Raw genomic sequence first — 16,105 nt, 5'->3', positions numbered from 1 at the left:
CCCAGCTGAGTAGTGCCCCTAGCTGAGTAGTGCCCCTAGCTGAGTGGTGCCCCTAGCTGAGTGGTGCCCGTAGCTGAGTGGTGCCCGTAGCTGAGTGGTGCCCCTAGCTGAGTGGTGCCCCGAGATGAGCCGTGCCCCGAACTGAGTAGTGCCCCTACTGAGCCGTGCCCCGAACTGAGTGGTGCCCCTAGCTGAGTAGTGCCCCTACTGAGTAGTGCACCTAGCTGAATGGTGCCCCTACTGAGTAGTGCCCCTACTGAGTAGTGCACCTAGCTGAATGGTGCCCTAGCTGAGTGGTGCCCCTAGCTGAGTAGTGCCCCTAGCTGAGTAGTGCCCCCAGCTGAGTAGTGCCCCCAGCTGAGTAGTGCCCCTAGCTGAGTAGTGCCCCTAGCTGAGTAGTGCCCCTAGCTGAGTAGTGCCCCTAGCTGTGTAGTTCCCCCAGCTGTGTAGTTCCCCCAGCTGAGTAGTGCCCCTAGCTGTGTAGTTCCCCCAACTGAGTAGTGCCCCTAGCTGTTTAGTTCCCCCAACTGAGTAGTGCCCCTAGCTGTGTAGTTCCCCCAGCTGTGTAGTTCCCCCAGCTGAGTAGTGCCCCTAGCTGAGTAGTGCCCCTAGCTGAGTAGTGCCCCTAGCTGAGTAGTGCCCCTAGCTGAGTGGTGCCCGTAGCTGAGTGGTGCCCGTAGCTGAGTGGTGCCCCTAGCTGAGTGGTGCCCCGAGATGAGCTGTGCCCCGAACTGAGTGGTGCCCCTAGCTGAGTAGTGCCCCTACTGAGTAGTGCCCCTACTGAGTAGTGCACCTAGCTGAATGGTGCCCTAGCTGAGTGGTGCCCCTAGCTGAGTAGTGCCCCTAGCTGAGTAGTGCACCTAGCTGAGTTGTGCCCCCAGCTGAGTTGTGCCCCCTCACTGAGTGGTTCACCCAACTGAGTAGTGTCCCCAGCTGAGTAGCGCCCTAGCTGAGTAGTGCCCCTAGCTGAGTGGTGCCCATATCTGAGTTGTGCCCTTGGCTGAGTAGTGCCCCCAACTGAGTGGTGCACCTAGCTGAGTGGTGCCCTGAGCTGAGTAGTGCCCCTAGTTGAGTAGTGCCCCCAACTGAGTGGTGCCCCTAGCTGAGTAGTGCCCCCAGCTGAGTAGTGCCCCTAGCTGAGTAGTGCCCCTAGCTGAGTAGTGCCCCTAGCTGAGTTGTGCCCCCAGCTGAGTTGTGCCCCCTCACTGAGTGGTTCACCCAACTGAGTAGTGTCCCCAGCTGAGTAGTGCCCCCAACTGAGTAGTGTCCTCAGCTGAGTAGTGCCCCCAACTGAGTAGTGTCCCCAGCTGAGTAGTATCCCCAGCTGAGTAGTGCCCCTAGCTGAGTAGTGCCCCTAGCTGAGTAGTGCCCCTAGCTGAGTAGTGCCCCTAGCTGAGTAGTGCCCCTAGCTGAGTAGTGCCCCTAGCTGTGTAGTGCCCCTAGCTGAGTAGTGCCCCTAGCTGAGTAGTGCCCCTAGCTGTGTAGTTCCCCCAGCTGTGTAGTTCCCCCAACTGAGTAGTGCCCCTAGCTGTGTAGTTCCCCCAACTGAGTAGTGCCCCTAGCTGTGTAGTTCCCCCAGCTGTGTAGTTCCCCCAGCTGAGTAGTGCCCCTAGCTGAGTAGTGCCCCTAGCTGAGTAGTGCCCCTAGCTGAGTGGTGCCCCTAGCTGAGTGGTGCCCGTAGCTGAGTGGTGCCCCTAGCTGAGTGGTGCCCCGAGATGAGCCGTGCCCCGAACTGAGTAGTGCCCCTACTGAGCCGTGCCCCGAACTGAGTGGTGCCCCTAGCTGAGTAGTGCCCCTACTGAGTAGTGCACCTAGCTGAATGGTGCCCCTACTGAGTAGTGCCCCTACTGAGTAGTGCACCTAGCTGAATGGTGCCCTAGCTGAGTGGTGCCCCTAGCTGAGTAGTGCCCCTAGCTGAGTAGTGCCCCCAGCTGAGTAGTGCCCCCAGCTGAGTAGTGCCCCTAGCTGAGTAGTGCCCCTAGCTGAGTAGTGCCCCTAGCTGAGTAGTGCCCCTAGCTGTGTAGTTCCCCCAGCTGTGTAGTTCCCCCAGCTGAGTAGTGCCCCTAGCTGTGTAGTTCTCCCAACTGAGTAGTGCCCCTAGCTGTGTAGTTCCCCCAGCTGTGTAGTTCCCCCAGCTGAGTAGTGCCCCTAGCTGAGTAGTGCCCCTAGCTGAGTAGTGCCCCTAGCTGAGTAGTGCCCCTAGCTGAGTGGTGCCCGTAGCTGAGTGGTGCCCCTAGCTGAGTGGTGCCCCGAGATGAGCTGTGCCCCGAACTGAGTGGTGCCCCTAGCTGAGTAGTGCCCCTACTGAGTAGTGCCCCTACTGAGTAGTGCACCTAGCTGAATGGTGCCCTAGCTGAGTGGTGCCCCTAGCTGAGTAGTGCCCCTAGCTGAGTAGTGCACCTAGCTGAGTTGTGCCCCCAGCTGAGTTGTGCCCCCTCACTGAGTGGTTCACCCAACTGAGTAGTGTCCCCAGCTGAGTAGCGCCCTAGCTGAGTAGTGCCCCTAGCTGAGTGGTGCCCATATCTGAGTTGTGCCCTTGGCTGAGTAGTGTCCCCAGCTGAGTAGTGCCCCCAACTGAGTAGTGTCCTCAGCTGAGTAGTGCCCCCAACTGAGTAGTGTCCCCAGCTGAGAAGTGTCCCCAGCTGAGAAGTGTCCCCAGCTGAGTAGTGCCCCCAACTGAGTAGTGCCCCCAACTGAGTGGGGCCCTTAGCTGAGTAGTGCCCCCAGCTGAGTGGTGCCCGTAGCTGAGTGGTGCCCGTAGCTGAGTGGTGCCCCTAGCTGAGTGGTGCCCCTAGCTGAGTAGTGCCCCTAGCTGAGTAGTGCCCCCAACTGAGTGGTGCCCCCAACTGAGTAGTGCCCTAGCTGAGTGGTGCCCCCAACTGAGTAGTGCCCCTAGCTGAGTGGTGCCCCTAGCTGAGTGGTGCCCCTAGCTGAGTGGTGCCCCACCTAAGTGCCCAAACTGAGTGGTCTCCCTAGCTGAGTAGTGCCCCAACTCAGTAGTGCCCCTAGCTGAGTGGTGCCCGTAGCTGAGTGGTGCCCCGAGCTGAGTCGTGCCCCCAACTGAGTGGTGCCCCTAGCTGAGTAGTGCCCCTACTGAGTAGTGCCCCTACTGAGTAGTGCACCTAGCTGAATGGTGCCCTAGCTGAGTTGTGCCCCCTAGCTGAGTAGTGCCCCCAACTGAGTGGTGCCCCCAACTGAGTAGTGCCTCCAGCTGAGTAGTGCCCCCAGCTGAGTAGTGCCCCTAGCTGAGTAGTGCCCCTAGCTGTGTAGTGCCCCTAGCTGAGTAGTGCCCCTAGCTGAGTAGTGCCCCTAGCTGAGTAGTGCCCCTAGCTGAGTAGTGCCCCTAGCTGAGTAGCGCCCCTAGCTGAGTAGTGCCCCTAGCTGAGTAGTTCCCCCAGCTGTGTAGTTCCCCCAACTGAGTAGTGCCCCCAGCTGAGTAGTGCCCCCAGCTGAGTAGTGCCCCTAGCTGAGTAGTGCCCCTAGCTGAGTAGTGCCCCTAGCTGAGTAGTGCCCCTAGCTGAGTAGTGCCCCCAGCTGAGTAGTGCCCCTAGCTGAGTAGTGCCCCTAGCTGAGTAGTGCCCCTAGCTGAGTAGTGCCCCCAGCTGAGTAGTGCCCCTAGCTGAGTAGTGCCCCTAGCTGAGTAGTGCCCCCAGCTGAGTAGTGCCCCTAGCTGAGTAGTGCCCCTAGCTGAGTAGTGCCCCCAGCTGAGTAGTGCCCCCAGCTGAGTAGTGCCCCTAGCTGAGTAGTGCCCCTAGCTGAGTAGTGCCCCTAGCTGAGTAGTGCCCCTAGCTGTGTAGTGCCCCTAGCTGAGTAGTGCCCCTAGCTGAGTAGTGCCCCTAGCTGAGTAGTGCCCCTAGCTGTGTAGTTCCCCCAGCTGTGTAGTTCCCCCAACTGAGTAGTGCCCCTAGCTGTGTAGTTCCCCCAACTGAGTAGTGCCCCTAGCTGTGTAGTTCCCCCAGCTGTGTAGTTCCCCCAGCTGAGTAGTGCCCCTAGCTGAGTAGTGCCCCTAGCTGAGTAGTGCCCCTAGCTGAGTGGTGCCCCTAGCTGAGTGGTGCCCGTAGCTGAGTGGTGCCCGTAGCTGAGTGGTGCCCCTAGCTGAGTGGTGCCCCGAGATGAGCCGTGCCCCGAACTGAGTAGTGCCCCTACTGAGCCGTGCCCCGAACTGAGTGGTGCCCCTAGCTGAGTAGTGCCCCTACTGAGTAGTGCACCTAGCTGAATGGTGCCCCTACTGAGTAGTGCCCCTACTGAGTAGTGCACCTAGCTGAATGGTGCCCTAGCTGAGTGGTGCCCCTAGCTGAGTAGTGCCCCTAGCTGAGTAGTGCCCCCAGCTGAGTAGTGCCCCCAGCTGAGTAGTGCCCCTAGCTGAGTAGTGCCCCTAGCTGAGTAGTGCCCCTAGCTGAGTAGTGCCCCTAGCTGTGTAGTTCCCCCAGCTGTGTAGTTCCCCCAGCTGAGTAGTATCCCCAGCTGAGTAGTGCCCCCAACTGTGTAGTGCCCCCAACTGAGTGGTGCCCCTAGCTGAATAGTGCCCCTAGCTGAGTAGTGCCCCCAGCTGAGTAGTGCCCCTAGCTGAGTAGTGCCCCTAGCTGAGTAGTGCCCCCAGCTGAGTAGTGCCCCCAGCTGAGTAGTGCCCCTAGCTGAGTAGTGCCCCTAGCTGAGTAGTGCCCCTAGCTGTGTAGTGCCCCTAGCTGAGTAGTGCCCCTAGCTGTGTAGTGCCCCTAGCTGAGTAGTGCCCCTAGCTGAGTAGTGCCCCTAGCTGAGTAGTGCCCCTAGCTGTGTAGTTCCCCCAGCTGTGTAGTTCCCCCAACTGAGTAGTGCCCCTAGCTGTGTAGTTCCCCCAACTGAGTAGTGCCCCTAGCTGTGTAGTTCCCCCAGCTGTGTAGTTCCCCCAGCTGAGTAGTGCCCCTAGCTGAGTAGTGCCCCTAGCTGAGTAGTGCCCCTAGCTGAGTGGTGCCCCTAGCTGAGTGGTGCCCGTAGCTGAGTGGTGCCCCTAGCTGAGTGGTGCCCCGAGATGAGCCGTGCCCCGAACTGAGTAGTGCCCCTACTGAGCCGTTCCCCGAACTGAGTGGTGCCCCTAGCTGAGTAGTGCCCCTACTGAGTAGTGCACCTAGCTGAATGGTGCCCCTACTGAGTAGTGCCCCTACTGAGTAGTGCACCTAGCTGAATGGTGCCCTAGGTGAGTGGTGCCCCTAGCTGAGTAGTGCCCCTAGCTGAGTAGTGCCCCCAGCTGAGTAGTGCCCCCAGCTGAGTAGTGCCCCTAGCTGAGTAGTGCCCCTAGCTGAGTAGTGCCCCTAGCTGAGTAGTGCCCCTAGCTGTGTAGTTCCCCCAGCTGTGTAGTTCCCCCAGCTGAGTAGTGCCCCTAGCTGTGTAGTTCCCCCAACTGAGTAGTGCCCCTAGCTGTTTAGTTCCCCCAACTGAGTAGTGCCCCTAGCTGTGTAGTTCCCCCAGCTGTGTAGTTCCCCCAGCTGAGTAGTGCCCCTAGCTGAGTAGTGCCCCTAGCTGAGTAGTGCCCCTAGCTGAGTAGTGCCCCTAGCTGAGTGGTGCCCGTAGCTGAGTGGTGCCCGTAGCTGAGTGGTGCCCCTAGCTGAGTGGTGCCCCGAGATGAGCTGTGCCCCGAACTGAGTGGTGCCCCTAGCTGAGTAGTGCCCCTACTGAGTAGTGCCCCTACTGAGTAGTGCACCTAGCTGAATGGTGCCCCTACTGAGTAGTGCCCCTACTGAGTAGTGCACCTAGCTGAATGGTGCCCTAGCTGAGTGGTGCCCCTAGCTGAGTAGTGCACCTAGCTGAGTTGTGCCCCCAGCTGAGTTGTGCCCCCTCACTGAGTGGTTCACCCAACTGAGTAGTGTCCCCAGCTGAGTAGCGCCCTAGCTGAGTAGTGCCCCTAGCTGAGTGGTGCCCATATCTGAGTTGTGCCCTTGGCTGAGTAGTGCCCCCAACTGAGTGGTGCACCTAGCTGAGTGGTGCCCTGAGCTGAGTAGTGCCCCTAGTTGAGTAGTGCCCCCAACTTAGTGGTGCCCCTAGCTGAGTAGTGCCCCCAGCTGAGTAGTGCCCCTAGCTGAGTAGTGCCCCTAGTTGAGTAGTGCCCCTAGCTGAGTGGTGCCCCACCTAAGTGCCCAAATTGAGTGGTCTCCCTAGCTGAGTAGTGCCCCAACTCAGTAGTGCCCCTAGCTGAGCAGTGCCCCTAGCTGAGTAGTGCCCCTAGCTGAGTAGTGCCCCTAGCTGAGTGGTGCCCGTAGCTGAGTGGTGCCCCTAGCTGAGTGGTGCCCCGAGATGAGCCGTGCCCCGAACTGAGTGGTGCCCCTAGCTGAGTAGTGCCCCTACTGAGTAGTGCCCCTACTGAGTAGTGCACCTAGCTGAATGGTGCCCCTACTGAGTAGTGCCCCTACTGAGTAGTGCACCTAGCTGAATGGTGCCCTAGCTGAGTGGTGCCCCTAGCTGAGTAGTGCCCCTAGCTGAGTAGTGCCCCTAGCTGAGTTGTGCCCCCAGCTGAGTTGTGCCCCCTCACTGAGTGGTTCACCCAACTGAGTAGTGCCCCCAACTGAGTAGTGTCCTCAGCTGAGTAGTGCCCCCAACTGAGTAGTGTCCCCAGCTGAGTAGTATCCCCAGCTGAGTAGTGCCCCCAACTGAGTAGTGCCCCCAACTGAGTGGTGCCCCTAGCTGAATAGTGCCCCTAGCTGAGTAGTGCCCCTAGCTGAGTTGTGCCCCCAGCTGAGTTGTGCCCCCTCACTGAGTGGTTCACCCAACTGAGTAGTGTCCCCAGCTGAGTAGTGTCCCGAGCTGAGTAGTGCCCCCAACTGAGTAGTGTCCTCAGCTGAGTAGTGCCCCCAACTGAGTAGTGTCCCCAGCTGAGAAGTGTCCCCAGCTGAGAAGTGTCCCCAGCTGAGTAGTGCCCCCAACTGAGTAGTGCCCCCAACTGAGTGGGGCCCTTAGCTGAGTAGTGCCCCCAGCTGAGTGGTGCCCGTAGCTGAGTGGTGCCCGTAGCTGAGTGGTGCCCCTAGCTGAGTGGTGCCCCTAGCTGAGTAGTGCCCCTAGCTGAGTAGTGCCCCCAACTGAGTGGTGCCCCCAACTGAGTAGTGCCCTAGCTGAGTAGTGCCCCTAGCTGAGTGGTGCCCCTAGCTGAGTGGTGCCCCTAGCTGAGTGGTGCCCCACCTAAGTGCCCAAACTGAGTGGTCTCCCTAGCTGAGTAGTGCCCCCAACTCAGTAGTGCCCCTAGCTGAGTAGCGCCCTAGCTGAGTAGTGCCCCTAGCTGAGTGGTGCCCGTAGCTGAGTGGTGCCCGTAGCTGAGTGGTGCCCCGAGCTGAGTCGTGCCCCCAACTGAGTGGTGCCCCTAGCTGAGTAGTGCCCCTACTGAGTAGTGCCCCTACTGAGTAGTGCACCTAGCTGAATGGTGCCCTAGCTGAGTTGTGCCCCTAGCTGAGTAGTGCCCCCAACTGAGTGGTGCCCCCAACTGAGTAGTGCCTCCAGCTGAGTAGTGCCCCCAACTGAGTGGGGCCCTTAGCTGAGTAGTGCCCCCAGCTGAGTGGTGCCCGTAGCTGATTGGTGCCCGTAGCTGAGTGGTGCCCCTAGCTGATTGGTGCTCGTAGCTGAGTGGTGCCCCCAACTGAGTGGTGCCCCCAACTAAGTGGTGCAAATTGAATTCTGCTGGCGGGCACACAGCTGTGCCCTGCTGATGAGTCCCAGGAGGCCCCAGCATGTGTCTATGGTTACTGTGTTGAGGCTCCAGCATGAAGCCATGTGTATATCATTACCCTCTCCTATCCTGCCAAATCTCTGACTTGTGCCACTCGATACAACCCCCAGGCCAAGGATCTGTGTCTTTGGGAGCCAAGCCTATATTACAATGCAGAGAGATGGCCTGCTTTTCACCAGCCTATGTTTATCTCCAGCTTTTACTTCTATATACAGACTATTGTGTGTTATTATAGACAGTTTCTAAGAATGGCTTAATGTTTCACGTTTAGCGTAGACAGAGAGATGGTCTCTAGGTAGACGGGAGTTGGAACCTTTATTGTGTCATTTCTTTTGACAGACGGAAACGTAGTTGGGATGTGTTATGGATACAGTGTTATTAAGGCATTGAATTTCACTGAGAGGACGCAATCCTGGCTCCCTCTAGAATGCTCTGCATCACACACACTTGCTCTCTCGCTCTCTCTTTCTCACACACAAGCCGGGCTCCTGAATTTTTGAACCTCGGAATACCCTCACTTTGACGAAAAAGTGCCAAAGCAAAGAGAGGCAGAGAGAAGGTAATGTGAAAGTGGGAGCTTCTGTGGAGAGCTCTTCCACTGCTGATGTACTAGGCCTTCCTGACTGCTGGTTTATTTTACAATCTTACTGAATAAGTTCCTATTGCCGGGATACGAAATACACAAGCTGTATCTTAAATTACACCCTATTCCTCATGTAGTAGTACACTAGTTTTGACCAGAGGCTGAGAATAGAGTGCCACTTGAGTTTTGCACACAGATATGCTCTCACTCACAGGTGACTGGTTACACAAAAAAACAGTGAAAAGTGGATCAGTGCGCTTGTGTGTGTGCATTCATGCAAGTGTGTGTGTTTGTGTGTGTGTCTCTCTCTGAGACAGTGGGCAGACAGACAGAGGGTCTGAGCAGTGCGTGTGTGTGAGTCTCAGTGTGATTAAGGAAGCTCAGACTATGCGGTGCCATGGGACGTTTCAAAGCAGCTCTTTTATGGGCCTGAGTCTTGGTTCTGTTTGATAGCGTGTAATTTAATGCAGTGGGCCAGGCTTTATTAGAAAGAGATGCACATCATTTTGCTCCCAAAGAGCCCTTGACATTTTGCCTCTCTACTCCCACTTAAAGACTTTTATCTACAGATATAGTTTTAGGTCTGGCAGACGGTTGTATGTGTGTGTTTGGTATGATGGATTGCCCCTGGGGAGGGGTGGACAAGGCCAAGGGAGGGGTTGGTTTGTACGGGGTCAGCGCCCCCACCCCCTCCACCTTGGCAAGGTGTTCTAAACAGGGTCAGCTCGTCCCTACAGCTCCTCTCCCTATCTGGAAGCTCCAGTTCCTCACCTCCAGCTCCTTACCTCCTCACCTCCAGCCCCTCACCTCCAGCCCCTTACCTCCTCACCTCCAGCCCCTTACCTCCTCACCTCCAGCCCATCACCTCCAGCCCCTCACCTCCAGCCCTTTACCTCCTCATCTCCAGGCCCTCACCTCCAGCCCCTTACCTCCTCATCTCCAGCCCCTCACCTCCAGCCCCTCTACCCCTCACCTCCAGCTCCTTACCTCCAGCCCCTTTCCTCCTCACCTCCAGCCCCATACCTCCTCACCTCCAGCCCCTTACCTCCTCACCTCCTGCCTCCAGCATGAACCAGTACATCCCAGAACACATCCAAGCCTTGCCATGTCAGTTCAGCACAGGCCAAAGTACCAACCCAGATCACAAAGCACAACCCAACACAGCCCAGCTACTACAGCCCCAGCTCCATGTGCCTGTGAGGGGGGCCCGGGTCACTGCAGAGCGATGTTTACAACTCCTCCTAATCTGCTGAGAGATTGATGGGCCACCCTCCACCTCTACCTCCTCCACCTCAACACATGGATTACTTTTAGCCTTTCTTACACTACTTACAAGAATAATGACACGGCTGTGACACTAGATGCAGTAATAATAACAGTGGAAAATGTGAGCATTTTTCTCCTTGTTTGTGGATGTCTGCAGAGAACAAGCCATGAGTGTTATACTCCATTGATGTCTGTGCCTTCACACACACACTGTTCTACTAGCAGCAGATTTAGGCTCCCCTTTATTGGGCTTGCTGTTTGTTTGGTGCTTCTTGCAGCTGGCAGAGTTTGGGGAACAGAGAGAGAAAGATGGTGTGTGTGTACAGGAAATGCTCTATGGGTCTTCTAATGGTCCGACTCCCTCCCTCAGTGTGCATCAATCAGACGGAGATGCTATGCTGCTATTTATTAACCGCTCTCATCAACCCTGTCCAGCGGATGGACAAAATATTGAGTTATGAGTGCCATCAAGATTGTGTGTGTGCGAGCTCGCACATGCGTGCATACACACGTTCGTGCTTGTGTGTGTGTGCACGTGTGTGTCTGTCCATGCCTGTGTGGTAGTGTACATTAATGGGAGGGTTCGTGTAGGGATTTACACCCCATACCTGCCCTGCCAGGTCGTCTCTCAGGAACACTGAGGCTAACTGAGGCCAGCTGGGCTCTTCAAGCCGCCAGCTCTCCAGTAGCCAAACTGATTTATCATGTTAGCCAAGCTATAGGCTAGCCACACTGGTGTACCTAATAGCTATAGGTTAGCCAAATGCTAGCCACGTTGATTTATAGAATTAGCCACACTGTCGATGATAGACCAGAGCTAGGCTAACTAACTTTATTAAGTTAAGCCAATGCTAGACTAGGTCTTCAGAGCGAGACCGTGGGTTTAAACAGTGATAAAGGGGAACCACACACACACGCGCACTTACTCTCTCCTTCTTTCTCACTCTGTCCCCCTCCTTTATTCTCTCCCTTTAGAGTGCGGAGGCCTTCAGGAGGGGGAGACCTGGGAGATGGGGGACATGCCACCCTGCCGATTAGCGTGCTGTGAGGAGAAGCAGGCCTGTCTGCAGCGGTCAGTGCAGACATATTTAATGCGTCTGATGTAATGGGGCTGAATCAGCAGATAGCTCCGCTGGGAGCCATTAGCCCAAACATGTGTCATTAACCCCTTCCCTGCCCCAGACCAGTCCAGTCCCCTTTGCAGTCCCAGCCAAGTCCTCCCTACAGCCCCCAGCCCAAAGTTCTGCTCCAGGTGGAGAGAACTCAGGGCAAGGGTGAAGGGAGGACCGATCTGTTATTTAAAATCACCATCTTTCTCTTTATCTATTAGAGAGAAGTTTGCCTCTCTGGCTGGTGCTGTAGTGAGGATGGGGGATTTGAGGAGTTACCGCCTCCATGTCTTTGAGATCAGTTTGAAGTATTTTTCCCTGCAGCTCGCTGTGGCACGTTACAGCAGTAGGGAGAAGCGGCAGGCTCACAGCACCTGCCAATCTTAATGGCAAACGTATGTGCAGTGAAACGGAGGGCGGGAGCAAATGTTCCCTAAAGAGGGCGGCAATGTTGTCTGACTGGTCTGTTGTCTGTGTGTGTAAGAGAGAGGGGGCTTGTGTTTGAGTGAGTGACTGAGTTTATCTTCCTGTGTGTGTCTCTGTTGAAGTGTGTTTCTTTGTATGTATGCCTGCGTGTGTAGGTGGTTGCATGATGGAACCCATAGTCTGTGGAACATCGCTTGAGTTTGAACTTACAAGAAAGAGGGATCCAGACAATGAAAAGACAAGGGGGAGGGGACAATGTGCTACTTTCACAAATGATAGCGGTCAGTGACGTTAAAGAGGGAAAGAACAAGTCAGTAGAACAAGTCAGTGACGTTATTAAAGAGGGAAATAACAAGTCAGTAGAACAAGTCAGTGATGTTAAAGAGGGAAAGAACAAGTCAGTAGAACAAGTCAGTGACGTTAAAGAGGGAAAGAACAAGTCAGTAGAACAAGTCAGTGACGTTAAAGAGGAAAAGAACAAGTCAGTGATGTTAGAGGGAAAGAACAAGTCAGTAGAACAAGTCAGTGACGTTAAAGAGGGAAAGAACAAGTCAGTAGAACAAGTCTGTGATGTTAAAGAGGGAAAGAACAAGTCAGTAGAACATGTCTGTGACGTTAAAGAGGAAAATAACAAGTCAGTAGAACAAGTCAGTGACGTTAGAGGGAAAGAACAAGTCAGTAGAACAAGTCAGGGATGTTAAAGAGGCAAAGAACAAGTCAGTAGAACAAGTCAGTGACGTTAAAGAGGGAAAGATCAAGTTAGTAGAACAAGTCTGTGATGTTAAAGAGGGAAAGAACAAGTCAGTAGAACATGTCTGTGACGTTAAAGAGGAAAATAACAAGTCAGTAGAACAAGTCAGTGACATTAGAGGGAAAGAACAAGTCAGTAGAACAAGTCAGGGATGTTAAAGAGGGAAAGAACAAGTCAGTAGAACAAGTCAGTGATGTTAAAGAGGGAAAGAACAAGTCAGTAGAACAAGTCAGTGATGTTAAAGAGGGAAAGGACAAGTCAGTAGAACAAGTCAGTGGGAAAGAAGAGGGAAAGAACAAGTCAGTGACGTTAAAGAGGAAAAGAACAAGTCAGTAGAACAAGTCAGTAGAACGAGTCAGTGACGTTAAAGAGGGAAAGAACAAGTCAGTAGAACAAGTCAGTGACGTTAAAGAGGGAAAGAACAAGTCAGTGACGTTAAAGAGGAAAAGAACAAGTCAGTGACGTTAACGAGGAAAAGAACAAGTCAGTGACGTTAAAGAGGGAAAGAACAAGTCAGTAGAACAAGTCTGTGACGTTAAAGAGGGAAATAACAAGTCAGTAGAACAAGTCAGTGACGTTAAAGAGGGAAAGAACAAGTCAGTGACGTTAAAGAGGAAAAGAACAAGTCAGTAGAACAAGTCAGTGACGTTAAAGAGGGAAAGAACAAGTCAGTAGAACAAGTCAGTGACGTTAAAGAGGGAAAGAACAAGTCAGTAGAACAAGTCAGTGATGTTAAAGAGGGAAAGGACAAGTCAGTAGAACAAGTCAGTAGAACAAGTCAGTGACGTTAGAGGGAAAGAACAAGTCAGTAGAACAAGTCAGTGATGTTAAAGAGGGAAAGAACAAGTCAGTAGAACAAGTCAGTAGAACAAGTCAGTGACGTTAAAGAGGGAAAGATCAAGTTAGTAGAACAAGTCAGTGATGTTAAAGAGGGAAAGAACAAGTCAGTGACGTTAAAGAGGGAAAGAACAAGTCAGTGACGTTAAAGAGGAAAATAACAGGTCAGTAGAACAAGTCAGTGATGTTAAAGAGGGAAAGAACAAGTCAGTAGAACAAGTCAGTAGAACAAGTCAGTGACGTTAAAGAGGGAAAGAACAAGTCAGTAGAACAAGTCAGTGACGTTAAAGAGGGAAAGAACAAGTCAGTAGAACAAGTCTGTGATGTTAAAGAGGGAAAGAACAAGTCAGTAGAACATGTCTGTGACGTTAAAGAGGAAAATAACAAGTCAGTAGAACAAGTCAGTGACGTTAGAGGGAAAGAACAAGTCAGTAGAACAAGTCAGGGATGTTAAAGAGGGAAAGAACAAGTCAGTAGAACAAGTCAGTAGAACAAGTCAGTGACGTTAAAGAGGGAAAGAACAAGTCAGTAGAACAAGTCAGTGACGTTAAAGAGGGAAAGAACAAGTCAGTAGAACAAGTCTGTGATGTTAAAGAGGGAAAGAACAAGTCAGTAGAACATGTCTGTGACGTTAAAGAGGAAAATAACAAGTCAGTAGAACAAGTCAGTGACGTTAGAGGGAAAGAACAAGTCAGTAGAACAAGTCAGGGATGTTAAAGAGGGAAAGAACAAGTCAGTAGAACAAGTCAGTGACGTTAAAGAGGGAAATAACAAGTCAGTAGAACAAGTCAGTGACGTTAAAGAGGGAAAGAACAAGTCAGTGACGTTAAAGAGGAAAAGAACAAGTCAGTAGAACAAGTCAGTGACGTTAAAGAGGGAAAGAACAAGTCAGTAGAACAAGTCAGTGACGTTAAAGAGGGAAAGAACAAGTCAGTAGAACAAGTCAGTGACGTTAGAGGGAAAGAACAAGTCAGTAGAACAAGTCAGTGATGTTAAAGAGGGAAAGGACAAGTCAGTAGAACAAGTCAGTAGAACAAGTCAGTGACGTTAAAGAGGGAAAGATCAAGTTAGTAGAACAAGTCAGTGATGTTAAAGAGGGAAAGAACAAGTCAGTGACGTTAAAGAGGGAAAGAACAGGTCAGTAGAACAAGTCAGTGATGTTAAAGAGGGAAAGAACAACTCAGTAGAACAAGTCAGTGACGTTAAAGAGGGAAAGAACAAGTCAGTAGAACAAGTCAGTGACATTAAAGAGGGAAAGAACAAGTCAGTGACGTTAAAGAGGGAAAGAACAAGTCAGTAGAACAAGTCAGTGATGTTAAAGAGGGAAAGAACAAGTCAGTGACGTTAAAGAGGAAAAGAACAAGTCAGTGACGTTAAAGAGGGAAAGAACAAGTCAGTAGAACAAGTCAGTGACGTTAAAGAGGGAAAGAACAAGTCAGTAGAACAAGTCAGTGACGTTAGAGGGAAAGAACAAGTCAGTAGAACAAGTCAGTGATGTTAAAGAGGGAAAGAACAAGTCAGTAGAACAAGTCAGTGATGTTAAAGAGGGAAAGGACAAGTCAGTAGAACAAGTCAGTAGAACAAGTCAGTGACGTTAGAGGGAAAGAACAAGTCAGTAGAACAAGTCAGTGATGTTAAAGAGGGAAAGAACAAGTCAGTAGAACAAGTCAGTGATGTTAAAGAGGGAAAGAACAAGTCAGTGACGTTAAAGAGGGAAAGAACAAGTCAGTGACGTTAAAGAGGAAAATAACAAGTCAGTAGAACAAGTCAGTGATGTTAAAGAGGGAAAGAACAAGTCAGTGACGTTAAAGAGGGAAAGAACAAGTCAGTGACGTTAAAGAGGGAAAGAACAAGTCAGTGACGTTAAAGAGGAAAATAACAGGTCAGTAGAACAAGTCAGTGATGTTAAAGAGGGAAAGAACAAGTCAGTAGAACAAGTCAGTGACGTTAAAGAGGGAAAGAACAAGTCAGTAGAACAAGTCAGTGACGTTAAAGAGGGAAAGAACAAGTCAGTAGAACAAGTCTGTGATGTTAAAGAGGGAAAGAACAAGTCAGTAGAACATGTCTGTGACGTTAAAGAGGAAAATAACAAGTCAGTAGAACAAGTCAGTGACGTTAGAGGGAAAGAACAAGTCAGTAGAACAAGTCAGGGATGTTAAAGAGGGAAAGATCAAGTTAGTAGAACAAGTCAGTGATGTTAAAGAGGGAAAGAACAAGTCAGTAGAACAAGTCTGTGATGTTAAAGAGGGAAAGAACAAGTCAGTGACGTGAAAGAGGGAAAGAACAAGTCAGTGACGTTAACGAGGAAAATAACAAGTCAGTAGAACAAGTCAGTGACGTTAAAGAGGGAAAGAACAAGTCAGTAGAACAAGTCTGTGATGTTAAAGAGGGAAAGAACAAGTCAGTAGAACATGTCTGTGACGTTAAAGAGGAAAATAACAAGTCAGTAGAACAAGTCAGTGACGTTAGAGGGAAAGAACAAGTCAGTAGAACAAGTCAGGGATGTTAAAGAGGGAAAGAACAAGTCAGTAGAACAAGTCAGTAGAACAAGTCAGTGACGTTAAAGAGGGAAAGATCAAGTTAGTAGAACAAGTCAGTGATGTTAAAGAGGGAAAGAACAAGTCAGTGACGTTAGAGGGAAAGAACAAGTCAGTGACGTTAAAGAGGAAAATAACAAGTCAGTAGAACAAGTCAGTGATGTTAAAGAGGGAAAGAACAAGTCAGTAGAACAAGTCAGTAGAACGAGTCAGTGACGTTAAAGAGGGAAAGAACAAGTCAGTAGAACAAGTCAGTGACGTTAAAGAGGGAAAGAACAAGTCAGTGACGTTAAAGAGGAAAAGAACAAGTCAGTGACGTTAACGAGGAAAAGAACAAGTCAGTGACGTTAAAGAGGGAAAGAACAAGTCAGTAGAACAAGTCTGTGACGTTAAAGAGGGAAATAACAAGTCAGTAGAACAAGTCAGTGACGTTAAAGAGGGAAAGAACAAGTCAGTGACGTTAAAGAGGAAAAGAACAAGTCAGTGACGTTAACGAGGAAAAGAACAAGTCAGTGACGTTAAAGAGGGAAAGAACAAGTCAGTAGAACAAGCCAGTGACGTTAAAGAGGGAAAGAACAAGTCAGTAGAACAAGTCAGTGACGTTAGAGGGAAAGAACAAGTCAGTAGAACAAGTCAGTGATGTTAAAGAGGGAAAGAACAAGTCAGTAGAACAAGTCAGTGATGTTAAAGAGGGAAAGGACAAGTCAGTAGAACAAGTCAGTAGAACAAGTCAGTGACGTTAGAGGGGAAGAACAAGTCAGTAGAACAAGTCAGTGATGTTAAAGAGGGAAAGAACAAGTCAGTAGAACAAGTCAGTGATGTTAAAGAGGGAAAGAACAAGTCAGTGACGTTAAAGAGGGAAAGAACAAGTCAGTGACGTTAAAGAGGAAAATAACAAGTCAGTAGAAC

At 51.5% G+C, this 16,105-nt stretch overlaps 1 long non-coding RNA gene across 2 annotated transcripts in view; it reads left to right on the top strand.

Annotated features, from left to right (window-relative positions):
* Window positions 1-11,452, top strand: part of LOC116354753 (uncharacterized) — a 56,396-nt gene extending 44,944 nt beyond the window's left edge. For both annotated transcript variants that reach the window (XR_004203967.1, XR_004203966.1), the window contains exon 6: window positions 10,512-11,452. This is a non-coding gene — a long non-coding RNA (uncharacterized LOC116354753). The remainder of the gene's footprint in view (window positions 1-10,511) is intronic.
* Window positions 11,453-16,105: the final 4,653 nt, after the last annotated feature.

The sequence above is a fragment of the Oncorhynchus kisutch genome, linkage group LG18 (assembly GCF_002021735.2).
Source record: "Oncorhynchus kisutch isolate 150728-3 linkage group LG18, Okis_V2, whole genome shotgun sequence".
Classification (NCBI taxonomy): domain Eukaryota; kingdom Metazoa; phylum Chordata; class Actinopteri; order Salmoniformes; family Salmonidae; genus Oncorhynchus; species Oncorhynchus kisutch.
This window is presented reverse-complemented; position numbering and strand designations above follow the sequence as displayed.